General features: G+C 37.5%; 1 protein-coding gene and 1 pseudogene across 20 annotated transcripts in view; both read left to right on the forward strand.

Annotated features, from left to right (window-relative positions):
* The window catches only part of SCEL (sciellin), a 329,124-nt gene that overhangs the window by 59,206 nt on the left and 250,947 nt on the right, over positions 1-18,971 (forward strand). The gene's annotated exons all lie outside the window — the stretch shown is intronic.
* Positions 3,419-4,189, forward strand: LOC309849203 (clusterin pseudogene; annotated as a pseudogene). Its single transcript has one exon. The product of its transcript is annotated as a clusterin pseudogene (transcript).

Genomic DNA, 18,971 nt, shown 5'->3' on the forward strand with positions numbered 1-18,971 from the left:
CTGCCATTTGTGGGGCCCCTGCTTGAAGAGCAGTGGCCTGACTGAGCCTTGGATCATAGTTTAGGGAACCTCGAGCTGAGAGTCCACTCCTCAGCTCTATGTATGCAGCCAGCTTTCCTGCTCTGATACCTGGCAACTCTGCCACACTCAGACACCCCTGGTCTTTTTGTGACCTTGTGGGTTCTGAGACCACACTTTCCCTATAAAGGCTCCACCCCCTGCTTAGCCTCTGGAGTGACATCCCTCAGTGAAGCAGACTTCTGAAAGTTCTGATTTTGTGCTCCACTGCTCTACCACTTTCCAGGAGCCAGCCCCTCCCCCCAGGTCTAGCTTCCTGTATATCGCCTTGGATTCACTTTTTCGCCTGTCCTCCTTTCAGAAAGTGGTTGTTTTCTGTTCCTAGAATTGTTGCTCTCCTTCTCTTTGATCTCCTGTTGAGTTTGTAGGTGTTCAGAATAGTTTAATAACTATCTAGCTGAACCCCTGGGACGTGATGTTATTTAGGTCTCCTGCTCCTCTGCCATCTTGTTCCCCTTCCCTGACTAGTTTATTCTTATTAAACTTTCCTCTAACATCTTATTGTGAAATATTTCAACTCAACAAAAAGATCAGAAGAACAGTAAAATGAATATCCATACACCCTCCTCCCAGATTAACTAATTGTTCACATTGTGCCACACATGTTGTATCCCTTTTACAATGAATAATAATTACTTTTTGAGGCATTTAGAGCAGATAACTAATACAAATTTCATGCTCATTTTATTGCCTTTAGTAGCAACTAGATTTATAAACTCTGTAAGGGTAGGAACCAAGCCTGTTTTGCACATTGCTGCATCCCTGGCATCTAACATAATGTTTGCCATGTAGTAGGAGGTCCATAAATATTCATCAATGGGGTGAATGGTGAATGAAAATAAAGAAATTAAGTCAGTCTGATCTTAAAGCAAAATATCCAAAAGTGTACTCAAGTTTTAAGAGAGATATGTCTAAACCCTCCTCTTACCTCTCTAGGCACTTATTATAAAGTCTTTCATCACATACGTGCTTATTAAGTACTCCCTAAAGAAAATTTGATTAGAGTATCCAAAATAGTCCTGACTATGATCAAACTTTGGAAAATAAGCTTCAGTGATAAAAATTTAGTGAATGGGTTTATTCAGACTGGGACAATTCATGAATGGATCTGGTGTCTTAGCTGGTCCGTGTTGCAAGTTTAAGTCCTAAAGCTGGAATTCAGGGAAGAGGACAAGCAATGAACAGAGAACAGGAGAAAAAAAAAAGGCAAAATTAATGAAAACCACTACACAGGAATTCTTAGACATATAGAATATGTTCTTGAGAGTGAAGACTAAGTTTTAAGATTGGGGGATTTATAGAGGTTATTCTCTTCTGTAGATCTTCCTTTTTTTGTAGAGGAATCTACTACAAAGTAGAATTTCTAGTCTTTTATGTGTTTCTTACTAAAATGACCACATATGAACATATGAAATAGATAAAAAGAATAGATACATATAGAACATATGAAATAGATAAAAAGAATGTCAACAGAATATTTCCTCTTTGCCTACATAATAAAGGTCAAATATCTTAATATATAATTCAAGATCTTCTACAAAAATAACTCCCATCTGTCTTGAGACCTTCATTTTACCTGTTTTATGCCTAGCTTGGGTTGGTCCAAGAGTGGTGGTCCAGAGTTTTCCTAACCATGTTCTGTGGGGCTGTAGTGCCCTTAATAGAAAGCATCTAGTATCTCTAATAAGAACATCTGGTGTTAAAAAATTTTGCATGGTGAAAAGGTTTGGGAAATGTTTCATATTAGATCCCAGGCCCACCTACTGTAGGTTCAATGATAAATGAACCTCATTAGCTCAATCAGAACTACATTAGCCCAGTTAGAAAATCTGAAAAATTCTGCAATGAGAAACCAGTTTAATGTATGGTTTACCAAACTTACTTGACCAAGAATTTTTTTTGGCTGGCAGAATATTTATTAACATCATGAAAGATACTTATTTTCTCCAGAATGCAGTTTGCAGAATGCTGCTTAACCACCATAATACTTGGGATTCCTTGAATTTTGCTCATGTCATTCTGATTGGAATAATTTATGTTAAAAAGCCCCCATCCTTAAAAAGATATTCCAAGGGACTTACAGAAAGGAAGCCACAAAAGACAGGGAGTAGTTGTGGAACTAATTCTGTGATTTAGACCCATGTTTAAATGTTCTCCAAGGTCTGTAATCAGCTGTCTATTATAAAGTTGGAAGTATAGTCTTTAAGTACAGTTCTGCATTCTCTCCCTATTTTGATTAATTGTAACCTCAGAATTTGGTGTCATTTACATTTTAGTCTTTGGGATAAAGATTTTTAGAATCAAGGAATTTGTACAGTCATCCTATGTGTGGAATGATGGAATGAAAGTTGAAGCAAATTGTTTCCATGAAGTTAATAGCATTTAGTAAGTTCAAAAGTGTCACCTGTTGAGTTTCACAGGATTTATTCAAATGAGTGTCAGTTATTGAAAGAATGACATAATTTTTTGGGGATGATTCATGCAGGCTTGCAGAGCCCCAAAGGGTTTGCATATGAGGCAGAGCACTATTAATATATACCTCACCATGTTTACCATCTGGCATCTCCAGGAGCAGTGGACGGTCAATTGGTGCCATCAACTGAGGCCAGCTGGGATTCCCTTATTGGAGCGGGAGGCTGGACGAAGACTCTCCTGCTGCTGGTGGGGCTGCTGCTGCCTTGGGAGAGTAGATGGGTTTTGGGAGACAAGGCAGTCTCAGACACAGAACTCCAGGAAATGTCCACCCAGGGGAGTAAGTACATTAATAAGGAAATTAAAAATGGTCTCAAGGGGGTAAAACAGATAAAGCGCTAATAGAACAAATAAATGAAAGTGTGCCAGTCACTACTCAGCAACTCAGAAGAGGCCAAGAAGAAGAAAGAAGATGCCCTACATGATACCAAGGATTCTGGAATGAAGGTGTAGGCATCCCAGCGGTTGTGTGATGACACCATGGTGGCCCTCTGGGAGAAGTATAAGCCCTGCCTGACACAGACCTTCATGAAGTTCTACACACATGTCTGTAGAACCAGCTCCCACCTGGTTGGCTGTTAGCTCATGTTGTTCCTGAACTGGTTCTCCCATCTACTTTTGGATTAATGGTGGCCTCATGGACTCCCTGCTGGAGAAAACTTGCAGCAGACCCATGCCCTGGACTCATGCAGGACAGCTTCAACCAGACATCTAGCATCATAGACAAGATTTTCCAGGACAGACTTTTCACCTGTGCACCACAGGATACTTCTGCTAGTCACCCTTCAGCTCATTCTAGGAGAGGCCTCTCTTCTTCAATCCCAAGTCCTGTATTGTTTGGAGTAGAATATATTTCCCTGCATATTAATCCTTGAACTTCCACTACATGTTTCGGCCCCTCTTTGACATGACATACCAGGCTCAGCAGGCCCTGGATGTCACCTTCATAGAATTCCCTACCACTTCCCAGTGGAATTCACAACCAAGACCATGCCATGTTCAAGAAGATCCATCACAACTCCACAGCTTGACTGAGGATGAAATACCAGTGTGACAAATGCCAGGAGATCTTGTCAGTGGACTGATTGGCTGACAACCCTTCTCAAGTCCAGCTATGACAGGAGCTTAACAGTTCCCCCCAGCTTGTGGAGAAGTTCACCAAACTGTACCCTGAGCTTCTGCAGTACTCCCAGGAAAAGTTCAACACATCCTCTCTGCTGAAGCAGTTGAATGAGCAATTTATCTGGGTGACCCAGCTGGCTACTCTCACTCAAAGTTAAGAGCCGTTCTAGCTCCAGGTCACTATGATGAGTTCCCAGACTTCTGACTCTAATGTTCCCTCTGGCCTCACTCACTAAGGTGATTTCAGAGCTCTTTGTCTCTGACTTCATCACTGCAATGGTCCCAGAAGTCTCCAGGTATAATTGTAAGTTTATGGAGACTGTGGCAGAGAAAGCTTTTCAGGAATACTGCCAAAGAACTGGGAGAATGAGATGTAAATATTACCTCTTCAAATATGGGGGTGTCTGAATTCAGTTGTCCCCAAGATGAGCCATAGGCCCCTAGAGAGAGCTCTGCATGTCACCAATTGACCAGGCCTTGCCTTGAGGTGGTCCTGTCCCCTCACCAGCCTTTTCTCCCTCTGGACTCTTCACTGCAATACCTGCCTTCACTAATCATGGGAAGAAATCCCCCTAACTCAATAAAACCACCAGTATGAAAGAGAAAAAAAAAGAATGACATACATTTAAATAAATAAAATAAAATGAGAATCTTTCTTGGTGAACAGACATTTATTGACATACGCTTATGTGCAATTATTTAGACAAATAGAGAATGGATGAACTATTTGATTTGAAACTCCTTACTTTGTCAGTTTCTCTGAGATGTTCATAAATTGTGTCATTTATTCACTAATTTTTTCAACTTAGTGCTAAGAGGTAATTTTCATGGATTTTTCCATGTTTCTGCACATCTTGTGAACAAAGTTAGTGATAGCCTTTTGTTCTGAATGATCTTTTCAAAGATGTCTGGGACTGAACAGAAGATAGAGATAATATCTCCCTCTGGAGCAGAGGGCCAGTCTGCTTGCTGTCCAGTATGATTATTTTCATTATTGCCTCTTGAGCAGCTTTGGACAGGTTTTCTTGCAGTCCAATCTCTTATAAGATAAAGTTGCACTTTCTCAAGCTCAGGGTATCTCAGCTATGATGCAAACCCTTTTGGGTGAGCAGCACTTGCCTAGGCTGCTCTGTGTAACCTATGGAACTTGAAGGATAGGAGGAACCAACACAAACATAAATTTCAAGGTATTGATTATGCCATGAGGAACACAGTGTTTTGTCTGCAACCCAAGAGTCATGTGTATTTTGCCACTATCCAAAAAAACCTGTGGCAGACTAACTTGTCAGCTTGCAGAAGTTGGCAAAATCTCAGCTGTACCAATATTTTTTGTTGTTGTTATAAAATTTTTTGATACTTGTGGGAAGCATCATCTTCAGGGATATGGGTTGAAAGGTTTTTTCCCTGGATATCGTCAAGGCTTGACCTGAATCAGGATCCCTGGTAGGGATCATTACTGGATGATCAGGGTGGGCAGATTTGAATCTGGAGGGAAAAGCATTGCTAGCCTGAGGTAAATATCAAGTGAATAGGGTTGATTAGTCTTATCTAAGAAAAGCCATCTAAGCTGTATGTGAAGTAGACCTGACCTGAATGAGTGAACAGAGTAGGAAGTAGGCAGGCCTCAAGAGGTAGGATGGCTCATGTAAGTACATATCCCAGACAAAAGTGGTCAGAAGCTGGATGGTAAAAAGTAACCGCTTGATTCCTTTCTATTCTAGAGCATGACTTTTCATACCGAATGTGCTCTTTTTCCTCCTCCAAAAGTGATCCTTGTGTAAGACTTCAAGTTCTTAAATTGCTAGGTTCTTGGGCTATTCTAGTTCCAGATCTGGCAGACCCTAGTCATTGTCACTCTTAGTGTTTAAAGAAAATGATGTTCTTTGCCTGATCAGGAACATTGGCTGAACTATGATATTTTCCTTTTTTAGGGTGTGCTCGTTCCTGGTGTCAGGTTGCCTAGGCTCTTCTCCAGGATAGGCTTTTGCTCTTGGGACAAGTAACCCTTAACTATTGGGGTGAAAGTATGATACTTTGAGCCTTAAGAGATCACTTGGGACAAACAAAAACAACCAACCAACCAAACAAACAAAACAAGTTAATAGTGGCTTCAAAAGTAACAAATTTCCAAACGATGTGTCATTCAGTTTTCTCAGTATAAACAGTTACAATTCCCTCAGGAATTTGGAACTGTTGGTTGTGCTCTTTCTAAAGTGGAATGTGGTTAAAATAACAGCAGTCAATCCAAGCTGGCAGGCCAAAGCAGTGGTGGCTAAGCCTCTTTGTACTCATAAATAGTCTTATAAAAATGGATATGCCATGAAATGCAATGGTCACTGCATGATCATGTGAAAGTGTGTAAAGAAAATTCCCCAGATAGTTCAGACACTTAATTTTGGCCCTAATTATTGTGCCCCTCTGAATAGCTTCCCAGTTATTCTATCAGTGTTATTAGCAGGATCAACAAAAATACAAATTATTATCATTATTATTATTATTATTATTATTATTATTATTTTGAGAGAGAGAGAGAGGAGAGGGGCAGAGGGAGAGAGAGAATCTTAAGCAGGCTCAATGCCCAGTGCAGAGCCTGGCATGAGGCTCCATCTCAAGACCCTGAGATCATAACCTGAAAATGAAATCAGGAGTCAAGACACTTAGCGGACTTGAGTCATCCAAGCACCCCACAAATTTTCATTACTTTAAGGAGAACATTTAGGAGCAGTTTATCTTAGAAATATATATTCATAGGTTGCCTTTCAGTTTGATTATTCTTATATGCTTATATAATCTTATATATAAGCAGTGGGGAACATGCTTCTGGAAATTGAATTTGGAATAGAAAAGGCAACATGAGTGAAAAAAATCCCAAAGTATAGGCCTTAGTCTTGAAGCAGGACTGGCTATCATAAACCAAGATTTTTTTGTTTGTTTGTTTTGTTTTTTTAAAATATTTTATTTATTTATTTGAGAGAGAGACAGTGAGAGAGAGTATGAGCGAGGAGAAGGTCAGAGAGAGAAGCCAACTCCCTATGGAGCTGGGAGCCCGATACAGGACTTGATCTCAGGACTCCAGGATCATAACCTGAACTGAAAGCAGTCGCTTAACCAACTGAGCCACCCAGGCACCCTATCATAAATCAAGTTTAACAGAAACCCAGGAGAAGCAGGTTGGATGAGAAGGCATAAGGAATTCTAGACCCCATTGGATTTTAGGACAGCTAGTTAAGAGGGAAGGTTAGATGTACAGGAAAGCAAAAGAAATCTTTAGCTTGGTGGCAGAGACTGGGAAAAGCAAATACAGGTAGAAAGACTATTCAGGCTTATCTGCGGCTCAGGGTAAGTAGGACCACTATAAACAAAACAAAGCACCAGACAAGTGCCTGACCAGACCGCCTTTTTTTTTTTTTAAGATCTTATTTATTTACTTGATAGAGACAGAGAGATCACAAGTAGTCAGAGAGGCAGGCAGAGAGAGAGGAAGAAGCAGTCTCCCTGCTGAGCAGAGAGCCCGATACGGGGCTCCACCCGACCCTGAGATCATGACCTGAGCCGAAGGCAGAGGCTTTAACCCACTGAGGCACCCAGGTGCCCCATGACCAGACTGCTTTAACAGGGCAAATTAGGGAGTGAAAAGAACCTGCAAACTATAACCCAATCTGTTCTGTGCCTGGTGATAGCTGTGTTGTTAGGAGCACCTGGAGCAAGACTGGGGCAGTTTATGTCTCCCTCCTTTGCTAGAGAACAACATTTCTCTGATGGGGAGGGTTCTCTCCAGGCTGGGTTGGTTAAGAGCCTCTCAGCCAAGTCTGGAATTAGTATAAGCAAGAGTAGAGCTAAAGCTAAATGCAGTAATTCAGAGAGGAGATTTATATATACTATCAAACTGAGGGACAAGAAGGTATCAGAAGTTCTGGGAAGGAGTTGGGGTAAGCATTCCTTTTTATTCAGTGTATATTATGTGCCAGGTTCTATGCTAGGCTTTGGGATTACAAAGCTGAGAAGACAACACCTGTGATAATTTAGAGTGCCATTGCTAAACTAGACAAACTGATTGCAATCAAGTGTATATAGATGGGTATATACACTTGGTATAAAGATTACTATAGGACTCTCCAGGAGTACACAAGGTGGGGGTGAAGGCAGAGGTTACAAAAGATGGCATCCTGGAGGAGGTGATCACCAAGTTATGTCAAGAAAGATGAGTAGAGGGGAGGCAAGTAAAGATGAAGATATTCTAAACTGAGGTTTGCGTAAATCCTGTGAATTGAGAGAAGGCATGATTCATTCTGTAACCTTCAAAGTTTTAGGGTAAATGAGGCTGAAGAACCATAAAGAGCATCACATATTCTCCACAGTAGTAGAGAAACTCAATCACTCAGTTTTCGGTTTCTCAGAGCAGCTCACTCATGGACAATAGTGGCTGTCTAAATTACCTTTGTGCCCTCTCTAGGCAAACTATCTTGTGAGGGTTTCCTCACAATTCCTCAAAGAGTCCAAGCTCTCTCTTCAAGGGCTAGAGGATGTAGAGGGAGTAGAAATGGCCTCTTCATTTCATATATCCTCACATGCTGAGATGCCAGTTCTCTCCCTCTTTGACTTTGGAATGAGGTCACAGACCAGCATACCCAGGTAAACCCATGGTGACTTTTTCTGTGAATTCTCCCCTTAGCAGAGGGATATGGACTGACACATGTCAATAAATAGCAAACTCTGGGGCATGTGCTAATGACAGACAATTTTGGGGCTTTTCCCCCTGAGGAGAATAGATCTATTATATCCTTTAGGTCTTATAGTCCTTGGGCTGAATTCATATTTACCATCTTCCTTTCTGGTTTAAAGATGTTGCAGAAAATGAAAATGTCATGTTTGTTTAGTACTGCTTAGATATTATCTATGGTGGGGGATTGTTGCTATGAGTGTTTGTTATGAACGCTCAAAAAGGCAGAGTGTGGGCTAAAGTGAAAGTACAAGAACACTGTATTAACCACAAGATTCTGATGTTTCTGGTGCTAGAAGGCAAGTTATGCAGCTTGCATTGCCCACCTCATGGGGTTATTTGTAAGATTAAATCACAAAAGGTATTTGAAAAGGAGGTGTCCCCAGGATACTCAATAAACATAAGACGTTATTATTTTGACTTGTTCCTTAACTAGCTTGCTAAAAAAAAGAGCATTTTTTTTCTTTTGAAGTGTATCTTTTAGCTAAGAATGAGTTACCATGGTATTAGAGATACTTTAATGAAACATTGACAAATAAATGAAAAAAAAAACAATAAAATGTGGTTGTTCGTGAGTTTTTAAAAACCTCCAATACAGTTAACATACAGTGTAAATGAGTTTCAGGTGTACAATATAGTGATTCAACACTTCTGTATAGTATGCAGCGCTCATCACAGCAAGTACATTTCTTAATCCCCATCACCTATTCCACCAATTCACCCACACACCTCCCCTCTTATAACCATCCATTTGTTTCTATGATTAAGAGCCTATTTCTTGGTTTCTCTCTCTGTCTTTTCTTTTGTTTGTTTGTTTCGTTCCTTAAATTCCACATCCGAGTGAAATCATATGGCCTTTGTGTTTTTCTGACTGACTTATTTCACCTACTATTTAATACTCTAGCTCCAACCACATCATTACAAATGGCAGGATTTCATTCTTTTTATGGCTGAGTAGTATTACTATTGTGTGTGTGTGTGTATGTGTATACACATATATACATATATATGTATGTATATCTCACATCACATATGTGTACACATACACTCACATATATGTATATATATCTCACATCTTCTTTATCTATCAGTTGATAGAGATGGCTCTTTCCATAATTTGGCTATTACTGATAATGTTGCTATAAACATCAGGGTGCATGTGCCCCATTGAATCAGTATTTTTGTATACTTTGGGTAAATACCTAGTAGTGCAATTGCTGGGTCATAGGGTAATTCTATTTTTAACTTTTTGAGGAATCTCCATACCATTTCCATAGTGGCTGCATCAATTTTCAGTCCCACCAACAGTGCATGTGGATTCCTTTTCCTCCACATCCTTGCCAACATCTGTTGTTTCCTGTGTTATTAATTTTAAAGATTTTTTTTTTAAAATTTATTTGACAGAGAGAAATCACAAGTAGATGGAGAGGCAGGCAGAGAGAGAGAGAGGAAAGCAGGCTCTCTGCTGAGCAGAGAGCCCGATGCGGGACTCGATCCCAGGACTCTGAGATCATGACCTGAGCCGAAGGCAGCGGCTTAACCCACTGAGCCACCCAGGCGCCCCATCCTGTGTTATTAATTTTAGCCATTCTGACTGGTGTGAAGTGATAGCATTGATTTGCATTTCCCTGATGATGAATGATATTGAGTATCTTTTCTGTATCTGTTGGCCATCTGGATGTCTTCTTTGGAGAAATGTCTGTTCATGTATTCTGCCCATTTTTGAATTGGATTGTTTTTTGGGTGTTGAGTTGTATCAGTTCTTTTTAAATTTTGGGTTCTAACCCTTTATTGGATATGTCATTTGCAAGTATCTTCTCCCATGCTGTAGGTTGCCTTTTAGTTTTGCTTTTATTTCCTTTAACTCAAGAGACATTACTAGAAAAATGCTACTATGGCTGATGTCAGAGATATTACTGCCTGTGTTCTCTTCAAGGATTTTATGTTTCATGTCTCACATTTAGGTCTTTAATCCATTTTTAGTTTATTTTTGTGTATCGTATGGGAAAGTGGTGCAGTTTTATTCTTTTGTGTAGCTGTCTAGTTTTCCCAACACCATTTGTTGAAGAGACTTTTTTCCTATTGCATATTTTGCTTCCTGTGTTGAAAATTAATTGGCCATATAATTGTGGGTTTATTTCTGGGTTTTCTATTCTGTTTAATTGATCTATGTGTCTATTTTTGTGCTAGTACCATGCTGTTCTGATTACTACAGCTTTGTAGTATAACTTAATGTCTGGGATTGTGATACCTCCAACTTTGCTTTTCTTTTTCAAAATTGCTTTGGTTATTTGGGGTCTTTGTGATTCCTTGCAAATTTTAGAATTATTTATTTTAGTTCTGTGGAAATGCTTTTTTTTTTCTCTAAGATTTTATTTATTTATTTGACAGAGAGAGAGAGAGAGCACAAGTAGGTGGAGAGGCAGGCAGGGGTGGGGGAGGGAAGCAGCCTCCCTGCTGAGCAGAGAGTCTGATGTGGGGCTTGATCCCAGGACCCCGAGATCATGACCTGAGCCGAAGAGCAGAGGCTTAACCACTGAGCCAGCCAGGTGCCCCTGCTTTGGGTATTTTTTATAAGGATTGCATTAAATCTGTAGATTGCTTTGAGTAGTATAGGCATTTTAACAATATTTGTTTTTCCAATCCAATGAGCATAGGATGTCTTTTCATTTCTTTGTATCATCTTCAGTTTCTTTCCTTGATGTTTTATAGTTTTCAGGGTACAGGCCTTTCACCTCTTTCATTAGTTATATTCCTAGATATTTGATTATTTTTGGTGCAATTATAAATGGATTTGTTTTCTTAATTTGTCTTTCTGCTGCTTTATTATTAAGGTAAAAAATGTAAAAGGTTTCTGCACATTAATTTTGTATCCTCTGACAAAATTTGTATCCTGAATTCATTTATCAGTTCTAGTAGTTTTTTGGTGGAGTCTTTAGGGTTTTTTTATATATAGTATCATGTCATCTGCAGATAGCGAGAATTTTACTTCTTTCTCACTAATTTAGATCTCTTTTATTTCCTTTGTTGTCTGATTGCTACAGCTAGGACTTCCAGCACTATGTTGAATAAAAGTAGTGAAATTGGACATCCTTGTCTTGTTCCTGACCTTAGGGGAAAGGCTCTCATTTTTTCATCATTGTGTATGATGTTCACTGTGGGCTTTTCATATATGGCCTTTATTATGTGGAGGTATGATCCCACTAAACCTATTTTGTTGGGGGATTTTTAAAAATATCATGAATGAATGTTGTACTTCATTTTTATGTCTCTATTGAAAGAGTCATATGGTTTTTATCCACTCTTGTTGATGTGATGTATCATGTTGATTGATTTATGAATATTGGATTACCCTTGCTTCACAGAAATAAATCCCACTCGATCATGGTGAATGATCTTTTTTGATGTACTGTTGGATTCAGTTTGCTAGTATTTTGTTGAGGATTTTTGCATCTATGTTCATTAGAGTTATTGGCCTGTAGTTCTTTTTTTTTGCGGTGTCTATCTGGTTTTAGTATTAGGGCGAGATTGGCCTCATAGAATGAATGTGGAAGTTTCCCCTTTTCTTCTATTTTTTGGAATAGTTTGGGAAGACTAGTATTAATCCTTATTTAAATGTTTGGTAGAATTTGCTCATGAAACTATTTGGTTTTGGACTTTTGTTTATTGGGAGATATTTGATAACTGAGTCAATTTCATTGCTGGTAAGTATGTTCAAATTTTCTATTTCTTTCTGCTTCAGTTTTGGTAGATTATACATTTCTAGGATTTTATCCATTTCTTCTAGCTCATCTAATTTGTTGGCATATAGTATTTCATAATATTCTTTTACAATTGTTTATATTTCTGTGGTATTGTTTGTTATTTCTTCTCTTTCATTTCTGATTTTGTTTGAGTCAACTCTTGTTTTTGATGAGTCTGGCTAAAGGGTAATTAATTTTGTGGATCTTTTCAAAGAACCAGCTTTTGGTTTCATTGATCTGTTATATTGTTTTCTTAGTTTCTATATCACTTCTGCTCTTTATTATTTCCTTCCTTCTACTGGTTTTGGGTTTTGTTCATTGTTCTTTTTCTATCTCCTTTAAGTGTAAGATTACTTTATTTGAGATTTTTTCTTGTTCCTTGAGGTAGGCCTGTATTTATTATAAATTTTTCTCCTAGAACTGCATTTGCTGCATCACAAACATTTTGGACCATTGTATTTTAATATTCATTCAAATTCCTATACTTTTTGATTTTTTTCTTTGATTTCTTGGTTAAGCCAGTCATTATTTAGTAGCATGTTATTTAACCTTTGTGTATTTGTGGTCTTTCCAGACTTTTTTTTTTTTTTTTTTTTTGGTGGGAGATTTCTAGTTTCATATTATTTTGGTCAGAAAAGATTCATGGTATGACCGCATACCATGAAATTTGTTGAAATTTGTTTTGTGGCTTAATATGTGATCTATTCTAGATAATGTTCCATGTGCACTTGAAAAGAATGTGTATTCTGCTGTTTTAGGATGAAAGGTTCTGATGAATATATCTGTTAGATCCATCTAGTCCAGTGTGTCCTTCAAAGCTATTGTTTCCTTAGTTGGTTTTATGTTTAGATGATCTGTCTAAAGATGTAAGTGGAGTGTTAAAGTCCCCTACTATTATTATATGACTACTGATTATGTTTGTTATTAACTATTTTATGTGTTTGGGTATTCCATTGTTAGGTGCATAAATATTTACAATTGTTTTTATCTTCTTGTTGGATTGTCCCTTGTATTATTATAATATAGTGTCCTTTGTCTCTTTTTCCAGTCTTTGTTTTAAAGTCTATGCTATCCAGTGTAAGTACTGCTACTCAGACTTGACACCAATTTGCATAATACTGTTTCTCCATCCCCTTACTTTGAATCTGCAGGTGTCTTTAGGTCTGCAATGAGTCTCTTGTAGGTAGCATACAGGTGGGTCTTCCTTTTTTATCTACTCTACTACTGTTTTTTAAAATAGTTTCTTAAAGCATTGAATAATATATAGGGCTTTTCATCTGTATTTTGGGCTCTCCCTGCAAACTGACAGATATTTGATTCCATAATTCAATGTATTTTGATGAAGGAGCACTGAAATATGCAGCACTTTTTTGAAAGATAATTGCTTTAAAAAAGAGCTTTAGCTTTGACAGAGAGAAAAGTATTGGTAATTTCCAAAGATGCATTAAAAAATGGGTAAAGAGGGGCACCTGGGTGGCTCAGTGTGTTAAAGCCTCTGCCTTCAGCTCAGGTCATGATCCCAGGATCCAGGGATCCAGCCCCGCATCTGGCTCTCTGCTCAGCAGGGAGCCTGCTTCCTCCCCTCTCTGTCTGCCTCTCTGCCTGCTTGTGATCTCTGTCTGTCAAATAAATAAATAAAATCTTTTTTTAAAAAATGGGTAAAGAATTCAGACAGGAGGCAGTAGGAGTGAACACACTGCCTGTTCTAAAAGTTTAGATGTGCAAGGGATATGAGAAGTCAGGAAATATATGGAGGTGGGGAAAAGATTTGTTCTCAACCAAGGGTGATGCTTGATGTAAAAGTATTGCAAAAAGAGCACAAATCTTCACAATCATCACTATCAGGGATTAAGTATCTGCCCCAAGCTCCTTTTATCAGTTGTCTGCCCTGCTTGCCAGATTATGAAAACTTCCAGAGGGAATTTTTGTGGGTTTTGTGGACAGGAGGAGTATTTTACCCTGACAGTCCCCCATAAGGCAGCAGACATTGACTTGTACCTTGCAAACCTCCTAAAAACAAATGTCTAGAGCAGAGCCCCCTTTTTTTCTGATTTTCTCAACTAGAGAAGGAGTCATGTTAGTAACTGCAGAGGCAACCTGCTTCTATAGGGACATAGGTGCAGGACAGACTGAGGTTCTTTTGTCCCTCCTTGTTCAAGGAAATACATGGCTTACACTCAATAGGGCGCATTGACTTCAGAGTTATCAAAAGTGTTATTTCTAATATTTCTACAAGTGGAAGACTATTTAAAATGAACTTATTAATTTCAATGAAGAAGTAGTTTCCTGCATTTTATGTAACAAAACTGCATAAATGGATCAGTATCACACTAGTGTTTAAAAAGAAAGCAAAAAAGAAAAAAAAGTTAAAGCTCTTGAATATTTAGTATTCTGGCTGGGAATTATATCATATTGATAATAATATGTTAATCCAATGTTTTCAATGAAGTCTTTCTAATTAGTGCTCACAGATAACTTAATTCTATTCATGGGAGAATAAATTTGAATACCTTTATAATATACACCCACACTCAAAAGATTTTTTTAAATGAAAATTTGTAAGTATATTATGAAAATTCTCTTTCAGTGCATTAGTTATTAAATTTTAGAACCAAAATACTAAACTCATTGTTTTCTAAAAACAGTATTTAGTTTCATGAATAAAGTATAGTGGTCCTGTCAATAGTGGGAGATTATAGTTAATGAAAGGCTGTTTAATAATTTTGAACATGCAAGTAATGAGTTTTAACTTTGTATTTTATTGTATTATGAAAAGAGGTCAGAAACCTTTTGAAGATAGTGCCTATGTAATTTCATACTGGGCAAATCTTGTTTTGAGGCCAGTGTGGTAATGCATATTATGCTGAACAGATATTTCTTGCAGATGGGTGTGGCGAGGTAAATATCTGCAGAGTAACTGATTTTTGCTGTTGGCTCAGAGACCTATGTCTGCCTGTGTCTGAAGTGTTGAGCCTGAATTGTTGGGTGTTCTTTTCTATGGCAGAGTGGTTCTGTAGAGGCTAATCTGATCTTAGCTTATATGTAAAATGGACCCCCCCCCCCCAAATCCTGGGTGATTAGGACACACATAGGATTTCAAATACATGCTAAGGTCGGCCTAGGACTGACTGGTTTATCAAGCACATTGACAGTTGGGGAGATCTTTTCAATACCTGTAGAACCAGAAACTGGACCTTACAGATTTTCTTTTTCTTAAAAAACAGTTAAGTAAACTTAAAAAAATTGAAGTAGAACATACATATTGAAAAATATACAAATTAAGTGTATATTCATTTAATGATCATTAAATTGTAGCCCCTTGTTTCCCTAGTATAGTATTTAAGGCTCAAAATTTCACTCTGAGCAGTTTTAATTGCATCTCACAGATTTTGATATGTTGTATTTTCTGTTACAATTCAGTTCAAAATTTTATGAGTTATTTAGAGGCAAACTGCTTTTTATCAAACATTTGGGCCTTTTCTAGGTGTTTTTTTAATTATTGATTTTCAGCCTTATTTCATAAGATTAATGATTTAAGTGACTTGAAATTCGTTGAGACTTGATGTATGGTCCAATGCTTGGTTAATTTTGGCAAATGGTTTATGTGCACTTGGAAAAAATCTGTATGCTATTATTGTACTGTATATAGCAGTTAAATGAGGCTCATTAATCATGTTCATAAAATCTTCCAAATCTGATTATTTTTTTCTTGCTTGTTCTTTCTTTTACTGAGAGAATACATTCAAATCTTCAAATCTAATTGTAATGCATCCATTTTTTCTGCCAATTTTTGCTTCTTTTGAGGCTGTGTTATTAGAAGCATACACACATTTATAACATTTAAGTCAGTCTGGTGGATTGACCCTTTTACCTTTATAAAACATTTGCTCCCTCTAGTACTGGTTCTTGGTTCTTTTTTTTCCTGATATGTTAGCTCTAGCAAATTTTGTTTTGTTTTGTTTTTGTGTTATATACATTTTCCCAACTTTTGTTTTTAACCTGTGTCATTATGTTTAAGAGGTGTCTCTTGTAAGAAATATACAGCTGAGTTTTATTTTTTATTCCAATCTGATGATCTTTTCAATTGGAGAATTTCATCCAAATTGCTGATAATTTTGGTTTTAACTCTTTTTATTATTTGTTTCCTATTTGTCCCTCTGTTTTTTCTTTCTTTTTCTTGTCTCTTTTGAACTGATGAAATATTTTATCAATCTATTTTCTCCTCTTTGAATTGTCGATTATGCATAATATTATGTTTCTGTCAATATGACAGCATGCATTCTTGACTTAGTACTTTTATCACTGCCTAATAATGTCAGGACTTTTACTCCATATAATACACTTCTGCCTTTTTTCCTCTCTTTCCATATATATGTATATTTTAGCTCCCTCTTGGAATATTATTATTGTTTTCTGCCATTACAATTATTTATAGTTTCTTTCTATTGCTTTTCATTTTGTCTTGCATTTCTGTATTATTGCCTGGGATTGTTTTTCTCATGTTCAACAAAATGTGTTTAATATTCCTTTTAATACTGGTCTGCTAATGATGTCTTCTCTCAGTTTTTGTTTGCTTTAAAGTGCATTTATTCTTCACGTTCTTAAAAGACTGTTTTATTAAGGTACAATTTATATACTAGAAAAGTCACCTTCTTCTTTTACTTTTTTTCCTGTCTCTTTCACTTAAAAAAACTGGAATAAATCACAATATAAAATTTACCACATAAACAATTTTTTTTTAAAGATTTTTATTTATTTGACAGACAGATCAGAAGTAGGCAGGCAGAGAAGTAGGCAGGCAGGCAGAGAGAGAGAGGAGGAGGAGGCAGGCTCCCTGCTGAGCAGAGAGCCTGATGTGAGGCTTGATCCCAGGACCCTGGGATCATGACCTGAGCTGAAGGCAGAGGCTTTAACCACTGAGCCACCCAGGTGCCCCCACATAAACAATTTTTAAGTGTATAGTTCAGTAGTGTTAAGTATATTCACATAATCATACAACAAATCTCTAGAACTTTTTCACTTTGCAAAACTTCTTCACTTTTATGGGGGGTATAGGAATATAGCTTGACAATTATTTTCTTTCAAAATTTAGTGTCAGTATTATTGTTATTTATTTGAAGGAAATGTTTTTTGTTTCTTTGACATGAATGATAATTCTAATTTTTGGTTATCTGTGAATCCACTTCTGTTGTCCACTTTGTTGTTGTTGTTTTGGCTTTTAGTTGGTAAGTTGATCTTATCTTCTGAGATGCCTAGTAACTGTTGAATGCTGGATAAGAGGCATAAAAAATTATAGACATTTGGATGATTTTATACTCCTTCTAGAGAGGATTTACTTTTCTGTTAGTAGGCTGTTTATCTAAGGATAGATTTCCTCAATTTAATCAACCATTAAGATGATTTGTGGTGAAATTTCAGTCCATGTAATGTTCATTTTATTTTTGTTTGTCTCAGTCCTGGGATATAGCCTTTCTGGGGTTTAATGCAAAGCTGAGGTGTTTACCTTGATGGTTATTGAGCAACAGTTTTTATCTTTTCATCCCTGTGAACATGCTGAATGCTCTGATTTTGAAAGCTAATGCTCTGGTTGGCCCCTAAGCCCTATGGTGCTTAAGTGTTGGCAAGTTTCTCAAGGAGCAAATTTAGGAGAAAGTTGAGCTTCTCATCTATAAACTTTCCTTTATGTGCTTCTCTTCCCCCCTGTGATGTTGGTTCTCTTAAGTGTTGGCTGTATACATTGCTTTGTAGTGCCTTCAAATAGCTGATTTTTTTTAAAAAATAAGATTTTGTCTAGCTTTTTGGTGGAATTATCAGTCTGATATATAGCTGGAAATGGATATCTTCTGGAATTTCTTCAGATTAGGGTGAAGCTAAAATATGCAGATTCTCTTAGCTAGATATTCAGGTCTGACTAGAACTTGTATGTGGCTGTTCATCTCTCTGGGATGTGCCATTACCAAATTTTATCTCAGTGGGGAAATGGGCTAAGAATATTAATTAATATTTCACAGGAACAATATAAATGTGGCAAGGAAATCTATAAACAAATGTTCAATCTCAATTAGTATTAAGAAAATGGAAATTGAAACAAGGAGATGATTTTCCTCCATCAGATTAGAAAATTAATTTTCTGGGTGCCTGGGTGGCTCAGTGGATTGAGCCACTGCCTTCGTCTGGGGTGATGATCTCAGTGTCCTGGGATCGAGCCCCACATTGGGCTCTCTGCTCAGCAGGGAGTCTGCTTCTCCTTCTCTCTCTGCCTGACTCTCTGCCTACTTGTGATCTCTCTCTCTGTCAAATAAAATAAATAAAATCTTTAAAAAAATTAATTTTCTTACTATTTGTGGGAATGTAAATCAACCAAATCTACATTAGCAATAATAATAACTGATGTTTATTGAGCACTTCCTGTATGTATCATGAGCTGTTTAATAAGAAGGAAAAAATACTCTACTAACTAAAGGAACACTCTGTTTTTCCTACTCATTACATTCACCCAGAACACTTCTGTGACCAGGCATTTGGGTTTTTTTGCTTACCAATAAATTCTCTGATACCAATTGGGTGTTGTATAATTCAGTTCTATCTAGGGTAGGTACAGTTTAAACTGCTTGGAGTCAGATCCCACATATTAAGGACCCAGTCCCACAAAACCTCCCCTACTTCAGATATCAACAGCAAATCCCAGGATGTTAACTTCTACTCCTTTTTTTTTTGTAATTTTATTTTATTTATTTATTTTTTCAGTGTTCCAAGATTCATTGTTTATGCACCACACCCAGTGCTCCATGCAGTACGTGCCCTCCTTAATACCCACCACCAGGCTCACCCAACCC

Source organism: Mustela nivalis (genome assembly GCF_964662115.1).
Source record: "Mustela nivalis genome assembly, chromosome: 15".
Taxonomy (NCBI): domain Eukaryota; kingdom Metazoa; phylum Chordata; class Mammalia; order Carnivora; family Mustelidae; genus Mustela; species Mustela nivalis.